Source organism: Adiantum capillus-veneris, chromosome 27 (assembly GCF_014529385.1).
Source record: "Adiantum capillus-veneris isolate H3 chromosome 27, ASM1452938v2, whole genome shotgun sequence".
NCBI lineage: Eukaryota > Viridiplantae > Streptophyta > Polypodiopsida > Polypodiales > Pteridaceae > Adiantum > Adiantum capillus-veneris.
The window spans coordinates 25,378,299-25,389,494 of record NC_140957.1 but is presented as its reverse complement, the minus strand read 5'-3'; positions in this window follow the sequence as shown (position 1 = coordinate 25,389,494).

The window sequence follows — 11,196 nt, the reverse complement described above, 5'->3', positions numbered from 1 at the left end:
TGGTGGAAAACGATGATGGAAGATGTCAAAAAATTTTGTAAAACTTGTGATATTCTCCAAAGAATGGGGAGGCCAATAGCAACTAATATGACACCACTCACTCCAGTACACCCATTAGGAATATTCAAGAAATGGGGTTTGGATTTTATAAGGTCATTCAAGAAGGTCACTCCCAAAAGGAATAAGTACATTATTAGGTCTTATTGAATTGTTTATAAGGTCACTACTGGCATGGCACCTTTCCAAATGGTGTATGGAATAGAGGTAGTAGTACCAATAGAATTTTCCATTCGCAGCCTTATACTGGTAGTAGAACATGGCATGGACTTTAACCAAAATCTGAAGTAGAGATTGGACGAGTTGTTGCAAATGTATGAGATCAGACAAAGGGCAATGTTGGAACATGAAGTTTTCCAGCAAATGAGAAAACATTGGCATGATAGTAAGATCAAGGCCAAGGAGTTCAAGAAGAGCACTGGTACTGCTATATTAACTGAAACTAGGACCGAAGAAACCAAATTTGAAGATAGCTTGTTTGGACCATATGAGGTGGATCGGGTATTCTCCAATGGTACGATAAGACTCAGAGTATTATCAACATTACTGCTTCCAGGAGTTTACAAGTGGGGCCAAGATCAAACTATATTATGCCAAATCAAAAGAAATCCTAGTGGACACCCGTCTAGATTTAGAAGATGAAACTCTATACTTATTCCATGTCACACCAGTGGAAACACAAAAATGGTCAGAACCAGATAGCTGTTTGATATCAACTTTAGCTCAAACTCAACAATTGGCAAAGATAGTCTAGTCTATCCCTTTCAACAATCACATGCAACACTCAATCCAGAATCATACATACGATGGACCAACCAAGCCAATTCAGATTCAATGGGAAAAGCCAGTCATACCAATTACAGGTAACGGTCATAAAAGGGAAATATATGCCACAATTGTTAAGGGAATCTTGTCAGTAATGATGATCAAAACCGTCCAATGCATGAATGTCACATCACAAACGACGCACACAAATTTGAGGCAGGAAAGGAGTGAAGTATTCTCGACGTGTGTGCATATAATTGTGAGACGAGTACACACCTCCTCAATTTCCTCACACAATCTTGTACCACTCGCGCCACGCTCTACAAAGCTTTAATCTCACCATCACAACCTCCCAACAGTAGCAAACCTTGTCACTTGCCACTTGCCACCCCTATTCCTCCAATAGTCGTTACTGCTCTACTAAACATGCCTCGATATTCCTTCTTCGGATCACCTACTTCTACAAGTGAGTGCACTTTCTCTACAAAAGACTGTTCTCTTGAGTAGTGTATGGGCAAAAAAAATACATCAGAATCATTAGGAAGGGAATGGGGTCTAAGGGGCCTCTTTATTTGCCATGGGATTAAAAAGGAGATTATGGAAGGGGCAAATGGGTGGATGCCATGTGTACTATGGCAAGGCCTACAAGTAAGTGATCAAACTTGTACTCTCTTATAAAATATAAAGAGAAAATCTCTTTTAAATTTGGAAAACTAAACTTTTCTCAAAATAGTTGAGTAAAAACCAATCCTTTCTCTCTCTACTGGCTGCCAGTTTCTCCCCCTTCTCTCCTAAAAGGGGGTCCCTCCAAAAACATGGTGATCATTCCCTCCCTCTCTCTCTATTCACCTATGGTTCCCATAAAGCCACGGTAACATGGTTTATGCCTCTTCACGTGTTTATGTTTATATTTCGGCTTCAGAGTGTTCATAGGACACCAACAATGTGGACTTGCAAAGGGGGAAGTGCGATCAACGGGTTTCTTGCACCTGGATGGGAAACTAAGGTGGTCAACCACCAGGGAGATAGAATCAAGTGCTCTGTAGTTGCTGACAAGGTGGTGTTTGGATACCATATAGTGAAGCAAAGCTTGTCGATGGTCTTTTCCTATAGAAGATGGAAGCTGACGATGGGAGAATGGGAGGCACTAGACTCTGAGGTTGCTGCTAGAGAATCAGTTGACCTGCAAATACATCTCCACGACGATGCAGTGCACCACATTACAGTGAACAATGGCTGGCACCTCAGTCGCCTTCGCGAGTATCTTAATCTCAGATATACCTTGCCCAAACATTATATCTTTGTAATCAATGAAAAGATTGTTCGCTCCAAAAAAAGATAAGATCTTTCTGTGCGAGAACCTTCCATTTTCGCGATGTATTTTTGTAAAAGCTTGTAAGTGACATGGATTTTGTCCACATTAATACATACGGTGTTTTGAATCTCGTTTCCATGCATACTTGTTTATTCTCAACTTGTTCAAGTTTTTGATTGAAACGTGCAATTTATTTGATGTGGAGCACAAATGTTTTCAATGTTGGTGTCTTTCAATGCTTTGTCGCTTGATTTTGTTTAAAGTTAAAGTTTTAAGTTATTTTGACATTAATTTAAGTTTTTTTTTAAAAGTGACTTTGGGTATATCAGTGACTTTCTAGTTTTTAAACTTCATTGCTCACATTCACAAAACTCTAGCTCTAAGCTCTCTTCGCATTTCTTCGTGAACAAACCCATGGAAACGTCTACTGATGCACTTCTCACACAATTAGAAAAGGTAGAACTTGCAGATCAAGCACATGAACTACTCAGTGTGTTCGAGGGGACAACCTTCATGCAGGCCACTGCCAACCTTCATGCAAAGGCATTCATAAGCCTTCTTGACTATATGGCGTAGCACATGGAGGAATATTCCATAATCTTTGAGGGATCCAACACGGCATGGTTGCCAATGGATTTCTTGAAGCATCTCTATGCGGCTGACAAAAACTTCGGGTTTCGCTTGTTGAGGTAAGGCCTCACGGAACGGGACTACAAGATAGAGGATGAGGATGATCTCATGGATTTGGGCATGGGGTGCATAGGCACCCAATTTATTTCATGGGACATGGTTCTAGCATTACTTGTGCTTGAGGGCATGGACAAGGAAAAATCAAAAGAAAAGGTCAACCAAAGACCTCCTGTGACCATTGTGGAGGAATCAAATGAAGTTATCAAAGAGATAGATGAGCAGGCCGAATCATCTATGGCACTCGTACTCTTGCAAGATCCCAGCTCCATCGAGGAGGAAGATCGAATGATAGAGGGAGATGAGGTGTTGGAAGAGGTCCCGGACCTCCAAATTCTCACTTTGCATCCAGTGGTGGTGGACGATCGTCAGTTTCTATTCCTTGATGATATTTCCAAAATGTTAGGACTCATAGAAGATGAGAAGCTTGCAGTGCTTGCTATCTATGCGGGCATGAAGGATCCCAGTGGTGGAAAGAAAGAGAAAGTCAATTTTCAAATTGACTTCGAAGACCGGGATTTCCTAGCAAGCCTCTCTTTCCTCCCCAGTGAAAATGAACATTAGTTGGTGCAAATAGTAGCAAGTACACAAGTGGAAATAAAATCATGTGTCTCTTTCTACGAAAGCATACCAGAGAGCGCATTTCATCCACACAAACCAGTGATTGTGATTGGTAGAGATGATCGATCTAGCATCAATCCTACAAAGAAAATTCTTGAAGAGAAGGATGAAGAAACTGAGGTAACAAATCTTAACCTGGTAGAATTTCTATTATTCCTTACTACAAGTGTTAATATCAATTAAAATTCTTTGCAAACTGCTTATCATGTTGATAAGTTCGCAATGCGTACTGGAGGTTCGTGCAATGTCTCCATGGGTAGGGATAGGTCTCTTTAGCACTACCTGAGTCACCTGGGGCCACTAATTCTTAGAGTTCCTCACATAGAGTTCTCCAAGAATGGTTCTGCAGAGCTGCTAAAGTGTAAAGCATTAAGTGGCATACTCTCACCCTAAATGCTCACAAATGTATATTGGTGGACCGAGAGGCAGCATTGTATGTCTTTACAGGCAAGCACCCAGGCTTGGTCCTCTCCCACTGTGCCTTGAGCCTAGGTCAAGGGTTGACAAACAAAGAGGAAATTGTAAATCCCTTGGCGTCAGGTCAACCATTCGCCCCATACCAAAAGATGTAAGTCATAGAAAAACCAATCGACCATGATGTAATATTCAACTCAATAAAGAATAATTGTTTTTGTCAATGATTTTTGTCACCATTCAGTACTTGTTTTTTTATTCATATTGTTCAATAATTTCCATTTTTGCACCCGAGATACACACATGCACAGAACCTCGAACATGCAGCCATCGGGCGGCCGGGGGCGAGTCTCAGTGATAATTTTGCAAATTGGAGCAACAGGGGGGGGTACGGGGTCAAGAAGACTAGGTAACGCATCGGTGGTGCCAGGCGAGGTCAGACGGGGCAAAAAAACCCATTGTACACCACGGTGTGCAGGGAGAAATTCTTGCATGTCCGATCCCGCCCGGTGCCCCGATGCATTACTTGGTCTTCTTGACCCCGTATGCCCATCCCGTCGCCCCGTTTTGCAAAATTATCACCAAGACACACCACCCGACCACCTGGTGGCTGCATGTTCGAGGTTCTGTGCATGTGTGTGCCTCGGGTGACGAGCTGAGAGCCGTGGTGGTCAACTTAAATTTAACATATCCAACAATTTAAATACTTATAAAAAAAATGTACAAATTAAAATTGAAATTGCACGAAATGGTAGAAATTTGCCATTTGATATTATAGAAAAAGATTACAAATCTCTTGAAGAGAGAGTACATCTGATAAACTACATCTTATGAAGGCATCCTTCATTTCTTAAATTTATTGCTAAGGCTAAATCCGTTTTTCTTAATGCTACACGCTTTGCATGCGCCATACAAGAGATGCCATCCTGAAAAAGATGCACCGAAATGTCTTCGACAGCATCGTGTAGGGCTAGTAAAGCTGCACATGGTATTCTTGTAACGGAGTCACTGTATTCATCAATCATCTCTCACCACCCGAGAGAAGGCCTCTTTGGGTATGATTGGCTCAGTGCTCTTTTGATATCTTCTGATCTCACGCAGAGCCACTATGCCTGGCTTCCATCACCGCTTTTATTGTGTTGTTGATGGTGGTGGAGGAGTCGCCTCCCTTGCCCATTGAGGAGGATCATCTTAATAGTTTTTCCTCCTCTCCTCTTGGGTTTGTTGCTCTTCAGGTGCCACCTTGTCCCTCTTTATTTTTGCACATTGCTTGGCTCTCTAAGGGATTTTTGAAGGCCTTGAGCTCCTAGCCTTTGCTTGTTGGGTGGCTTTATATCTTGTGCCGCCTTTCTCTCTTCTTCTGATCGTGCTTGTAAGTTGGCCAAATGAGCTCTCTCGGGCTAATCTCTCTACCTTTCCTCTTGCTCTCTCTGTCTTCTCTGCTCTTCTTGTACTCTAAGCCCTTCCTTCTCAGCTACCTCTTTCTTTTCTTGCCTTTTCCTTCTCTTCGCCTCTTTTGCTTTAGAAATCAGATCGCCTGGTATAACCTTGATTCCTCTTTCTTTGATTCGTGGTGGAAACTTTCGCGGCATAGTAATTGGGGTGGCCTGAGCAGCAGTGGTTGTGGCAGGAGGCAATTGCGGTGGATTTTCAAGTGGATCTCGATATTCTTCTTCTGTTTCTCTAGTTTCTTGCGTTGCTCTATTAAAGGGTTGAAATCGGTGGGAGATCTCGCAGAGGTGTGCGATTGGCATGGGTTATATCGCCAAGATCTCCAAATATGTGTGGCATGTTGCTTAGATCCTCTGGATTTGATGGTTGGGGAGGCTCTTGGGTGTTTGGAGCGGACTGGGGTGCTGGGTTATCCACTTGTGGTTGCGGATGTGGATTTGAAGCCGTAGATTCTGCATGGGGTTTGGACTGTGGATTTTCTGCAGTGTGAGTGGCTGTGGTGGTATTGTTGTGGGTAGTGCCAGTATGCTCGTGTGAATCGTCCATGTGGTGCAAGATGTGAGTGCGTGTGCGTTTATGCTCGATTGGATCTTCTAGAATGTGCAAAGAAGAAATGAACTTCAAGTTGTGAGTTTTGACTTCTAAAGTACTAATTTTTAAAGAAAAAACTTAAAAACTCAATAATACCATTAAAAATAAAAATTAACTCCAAAATTTTCAAAACTTGTTACATGGAACCACTGATTGGGGCGTCAAATCACGTGGAATTACAATGTATGCTTAATGTGGGAATGGTTAGTGTCAAAAATTTATTGGTTTTCCACCTAACATCTGCCATTTCGTCGCCTTATCAACAACCACCATCGGAATCGATCTTTTGCACTAGAAGCATGATATGATTGCAATCGCCTCATGCTAACCACTTTCTCTATTTTGCATTTCAAGCTTCTTTGCACTTTAGTCTTCTTCATTTTTCTCCCCACTAAAACTCTGTAGAACCAATTGAACATTTTGTGTAGGGCATTGATCTTTTTCCTCCCATCTCCATGCCTTGTATTTTTAAAATACACTGCTTTTGCTTGATAGTGTGAGCGCTCCATTCCTTGGCTACTCCGGATGCCCAATGAACCATATGTGTCGAGAAAAAATGATCTATGAGCAAAAAGAAAAATATAAAACTTTAGTTCAAACACTGATGTTTTTTTAATACAAAGACAAAGTGTTCAACCCACCATGTAATGTGTTATGTGTGTCTCCCCCCAGACATCCACCATTTGCATTGTGAAACTATTGATTACAAACTTTAAAGTGGATATCTTAGCAGAAGTTAGATTTGTCTTTTCAAGAAAACAAAAAATATCATCTACAGAATGCCAAACACGAGCACGCTTAATTCCTAGGGCTGCTTCGTTACCTATGTAGGTGGTAATGTCACACACCTTTTTCCACAATTGAAACTCATTGGGAATTTGGGAGTCATAATAGTCTAAAAGCATATGCCTAGCTTTACTACCACCCATACATATTTTATTATGACAATCCTGTGTACATCCAGATGCCTTCCTGTTTTGATAGCTCTATTGCACCCCCATGCAGGCCAATGCTTGATAGAATAGATTCAAGTTCTCTGATACACTCTTCCCTTCTTTCTGCAGGCTCCATATTCCAAGTATAATTAATATGGAGCATAAGCAACTTGTCAAGAATTTGTAGATGGGCATGAAGAATGCACACATGCACATTTATCAGAGGAATCGGTAGAATAGGATTGCAATTTTGATCGTCCATGTATCAATTAAAGGGTACACTCTGGTTACAACTGAGGATACCTTGAAACCATTGTTGTAGTGCTCTACCCATTACTTGTGTAGTGGTCACATCTTTCATAGAATTGACTGCAACTTTGCCACCCTTACCCTTACCCTTACCCTTACCCTTACCCTTACCTTTCGCAGAGTTGACTGCAGCTTTGCCACCCTTACCCTTACCCTTACCCTTGCCCTCAGTTCCTAATGAGACTTTACTATGGCAGCAATAAATGCATGGAAAGAGGGTCATTGCACCTTGCTTGCATCCTAACATACACTTGAGAGTTTTCAAGTCTCCTGCCAAATGCCACTCCACTTGGAACGTACCCAGACTTGAAACCTGCAATGATTGTCCTTCTTGTTGTTGCCGAATGACCTCAACGATTGGGGTGTGATTAAAATACCATTTGAGGGACTCATGTGGCTCATGTGGGAGATGAAAAGCTCCTAGCCACCAAATATTCTTCTCGAATCGAACACCTAAACATGTGTTTTTCTTCTTGCTTGCATTTAGCTCAACATCGACGCCCACTAAGGCTCTGTTCATAAGTGTAACGCTTACCCTTTCGAGTCGTTGACCTTTGACAATCTAGCACTCATCAAGCTTCATCACAAATATACTTTGCCATCATACTCTTCATGTGTCAACCCATAAAATCTTATCATTGACTCTTGGAGCTTCAACAAGTCAACATAGACATTGTTGAACTCGTTGTAACGAAAGGATTTGTTCTCTTCTAATGGCAAGGCATCCTCCACATATTGAAATCCACCCAGCAAGCTTTCAACATCATTATTGGCGCACCTTTTTGTGACGCTAACACTGTAAGGCATTGGCAGCAACCTAAACAAACCTTTTGCTCTGTGACCTAGTGTGACAAGTCTATACAAAGCTTCGTAGGCCTTGAAACTTATTCCTACGCTGTCACACACCTCCATCATGTTCCGTAGCTAGTCTCCAGCATTGGGATTAGATGTGCCAAGTCACACAATAGCGTACTCCTGCTCTAAATCAGTGTTTAATTGATATTGTTTTGACTTGTTAGTAATGTCTTGCAGTGGTAGGGGATTGATTGACATTTGTGTTAGTTATTCATCAAGTAAATTAATGAGAATGTGTAATGGTGACTGCTACAAGCAGGTGAAGGTGGATATGGAGGAAAGAAGTGGAGAGTACTCAGAGATAGGAGAAAAGGATTATGTTGTGGAGGGAAGAAAGAGAGGAAGTGCAACTCAATCTCCTTTGAATTCGAATTGTTGATCATGATTGTAGAGAGAGAAATGTTGTTGCACACAGAGGTAATGGAGTTTTCCATTGCACTCAGTTGAAGCTGGAGGGGGAGAAGCATGAGGGGGGGGAAGAGAGAGAGAGAGAGAGAGAGAGAGAGAGAGAGAGAGAGAGAGAGGGAGGGAGTGGGGGATAGAAAGACAATAAAGGAAGAGAGAGTGGGAGAGAGGACAGATCTGCAACCTTGGAGGATCTGCACTTTTTTAGAAAGAGGCAGCCAAGAATCTTCCTTAATGATTGGAAGAGACAGTGACATGAGAGAAAAGGGGGAAAAGAAAGAGAGAGAGTTGGCTCACGTTTTAGAGAGAGAATGTAGTGAGAGAATGTGGAAAATTTGCTTTTTTGGGAGGGGGGCTAAAAGTGTTATGGAATTGACATTTTACTATTTATTACAGCTGACATGTGGAAAAGGCTTGACCAAGCTAGGCTATTACAAAAGGAAATTACATTTTATGTATATTTATTCAAGTGCTCTTTTATGAGCTTTGGCCATTTATGACCGGCCGGCCAGTTTGTACTTACATTTGACCATTCAAGAAATCTATAAAACAAATACGTGCAAGAGGGAAATGGTCACTCTTGCACGGGGGGAGATTGTACCTAGTGCTTGTGTATTATTCTCTTCTCTCCTCTCCTCTCCCTCGCCGTGCCAGGTGTAGCACTCCGCTCTCGAAGGTGCGCTTGCGCATGTTCTCTTCCTCTCTCTCTCTCTCTCTCTCTCTCTCTCTCTCTCTCTCTCTCTCTCTCTCTCTCTCTCTCTCTCTCTCTCTCTCTCTCTGTTCGTGTATCTCGCGATTATGCGTCTACGGGGTCGGCAGGTATGTAGATTTATTCATTTATCTCTTGCTATGTGCTATTTTTGATTATTTTGCATGCCTTTCTACGCTCTCGGCTGTAGCAGTGGTATCAGAGCGTAGGCTACGCTCCAAGACTGAAGATTTTCTACAAGTAGCAGCTAAGTGTTTGTTTCCTTATGCTTTGTCTCTCTATGTTCGTGTATCTCGCGATTATGCGTCTACAGGGTCGGTAGGTATGTAGATTTATTCATTTATCTCTTGCTATGTGCTATTTTTGAGTATTTTGCAGGCCTTTCTATGCTCCCGGCTGTAGCAAAAAGGTGCCTCCTTTAATGAGTTCTAAGTGAGAAAGAGTGTTTTATATGTTCTAGAGAGAAGAGGGGTGGGAAAAGGACATTTTAAAATTCATTTACCCACCCCTCTTTTGGGTTACTAAATAGACTATTTTCAAATTCAAAATATGGAAATGGCTTTTTTTGAAATCTTAGCATAGGCCTTTTTGCCCTCTCTTTTAGGCTTGGTCAAACTTGGCTTAAGCTTTAAGAATTCCCTTAAACTGCCAAATAAAGAGGCCCTCCTATTCCCCATTCACTTCCTAATGTAGATGCTTGAAACGATCATGAAACGTCTACACATAATGAGTCTCTGCTGGCATCAATTTTTGAAGTTGTAAGTACTGTGGCACAAAGTAAGAAAGGTAAGTATGTATTCCAAGAAAGAGAGAAAGATCTGCTTAATTTATGGAATTTGGAGGTGGTAGTGGAGGCTGTAAGCTTTCCTTTTGATGCAGACTTAATCCAACATGTGCTTAACACTTTTAAGGAAGACAAGGGAACAACACAGGTGAATGGGGTGTCATTGGAATTGACTATAGGAGAATTGACTCATGTTCTCAAGTTGCCACATGCAGCCAACAAACCCCCACCATCCACTGCTGATGCAGTTAGTAAGATTTTGAAAGAGGATGAACATGCCAAAAAGAAGAGAAAGGATGGTGCACGGGGATTTCCAATAGCAGCACTGGAGTGCACTTCAATATATAGATTCATTGTTGAGCCAATCAGTCTAAAGAACAACCCAATGTATCTCTCTAAAAAATTGTTTGCCATGTTACTGGTGGCTAGGATTCTTGACCCAAAGGCCAACATTAACATGAGTCGGTTCCTATACACCAGTATCATGCAACAAACGGCCAAGGCAAAATCCACAAATCTGTTTAAGGCTTGGTACGTCTAGAAATTCCTCTAAAGGATAACTTGTCCCCACCCCACTCCAATGTTCGGACTACTTGGGACAAAGCAACACGAGATAGAACAACTAAGATAATTTTATCATCTTCTCAAGATATTGAAACAAAGGAAACTGGAAAGGGTGGAGAATTGAAAGACACAGACCCACCAGTGGAAGAAAAGGATAAGGGAGCAATACAAGGGGGGGTCAAATGCCCACCACCTCATGCAGAACCAGACTCATCAATCAAGAAACCCAAAACCTAGAGCTGTTGAAGAAATTTCAAGCACGAACACATAAACAAGTCAGTACATCTGCTACTCCAATGGAGACCGGGAAAGGGGACAACATAGTGAATCTGTTGAGCCTAAAGAGAAGACTGATAAATCAGACAACCATTGATAATCAAACTCAGACCAATTGAAAACAAGACAAGACGAGGGAAAAAATCAGGCGTCGTGCAGTGCTACATAGCAAGCTTCAGACACAACTCTGATACACCTGTCCATAATCAGACTGGATAGGCTCCAACGCCTCCAAAAGCAACCACTAAAGGGGTGGATGGTAGTGAAAAATACAGATAGAGCCTTATTGCCTTATGCCTTTCCAATGACACCCTATGAGACTGACCAGAGATACCCAGACACCATCACTCAAGGGTGTGCAACAACCATTTAGTCTGGCTGGAACACCATTGTAAATTCCATTGACTAGATGATGGAAGCCTAGGCATCTATCTCCCGCACAAAATTGGATAATGTG